This window comes from Phocoena phocoena, chromosome 5 (assembly GCF_963924675.1).
Source record: "Phocoena phocoena chromosome 5, mPhoPho1.1, whole genome shotgun sequence".
In the NCBI taxonomy this organism is placed as follows: Eukaryota; Metazoa; Chordata; class Mammalia; order Artiodactyla; family Phocoenidae; genus Phocoena; species Phocoena phocoena.
Window position 1 is genome coordinate 138,670,550 of NC_089223.1, and position 1,246 is coordinate 138,671,795.

Genomic DNA, 1,246 nt, shown 5'->3' on the forward strand with positions numbered 1-1,246 from the left:
CGGACTGCAGTGGAGAGAGCGTGCTGTGGCATCTGGGATGAACACCAGCCTTGCCGCTCCCAGGCCGAGACCTGGGACATGTGGGGTGACAGAGACGCTTGCTGTGGGTGCCGCCGTGCGGGAGGGTCATGTCGTCCACACCTGCGCAGCCAGGAGCTCCCTGGGGCGAGGCTGTGGGGAGCCCAGGCGGGCACAGGTGGGCGGGCACAGGTGAGGGGCTAGAGGGGGGCTGGGGCCAGGCAGATGCAGCGGCCACAGGACCAAAGCCTTCCCTCTCCGGTATTATTATTTTAAAAGTCTTACACAATTAATTGCAAACATCTTTTTACTGTTAGTGTATGAGATTTATTGACTTAGGTATTAATTTCATATATTACTATACATCCAAGTTATCTCATTGTCTTTTTTCTTTTAAATATGGAACGCTTCACGAATTTGCGTGTCATCCTTGCGCAGGGACCATGCTAATCGTCTCTGTATCCCTCCAATCTAATTGTCTTTTTGAAACTTGCTTTGAGGTGGAACTCACATGACATAAAATTAACCGTCTTAAAGTGGCAGTTACGACATTGACAGGGCTGTGCAGCCACCATCTCCATACAGTTCCGAGGCATTTCACCCCGTGGCCCCAAAGAAGCCCCCTACCCTTGGCCATCACCCCACCAGCCTGCTCTGCTTCTGTGGATTTACCCATTCTGGACATTTCACGGAAATGGAATCGCACATCAGGGCCCTTGGTGCAGGAGAGGAAGAGGCCTCGGGAGGCGGGGGACGGGTCCTGGGCTGAGTGTCAAGTGTCCACGAGGTCAAGGCTCGGCACCTGGCAGCCCTCGGGCCTGGCTGTTCCCGAAGCGAAGCGCGTCGGGCGGCGGAGGTGAGCAGGGACCGCACAGGCTGTCGGGCCCACGCGGGGGAAACGCTGCCTCTGGTGCTTTATGGAATCTGCGGACCCCGCGGTTGGTGCCCAGTTCTCCCAGTCTCCCAGCCCCGCCACCGACGCCTGGCTGGATGCGTGGCCGCCGCTAGCCTGGTGGTGCTCGCTGTCGACAGAAGGACACAGGGTGCTGGACCAGGGGAGGGAGGTCCAGGGCCCGGCCCCCGGGAGCCCCAGTTCTTTGGGCCCCAGCGTAGCATCCGTCCAATGGGGATTGACGCCCATTCTCCCGGCTTCCTGGGAGCACGGCCGCCTCGTGGGTGCAGCTTGGCTCAGGGCGGCTGGCAGGGGTGGCTGATGCCCTTGTGAGCG

The 1,246-nt window shown here is 59.2% G+C and overlaps 1 pseudogene; it reads right to left on the reverse strand.

Moving 5' to 3' along the window:
• Nucleotides 1–411: 411 nt before the first annotated feature.
• On the reverse strand, nt 412–507 carry LOC136124011 (U6 spliceosomal RNA; annotated as a pseudogene).
• Nucleotides 508–1,246: the final 739 nt, after the last annotated feature.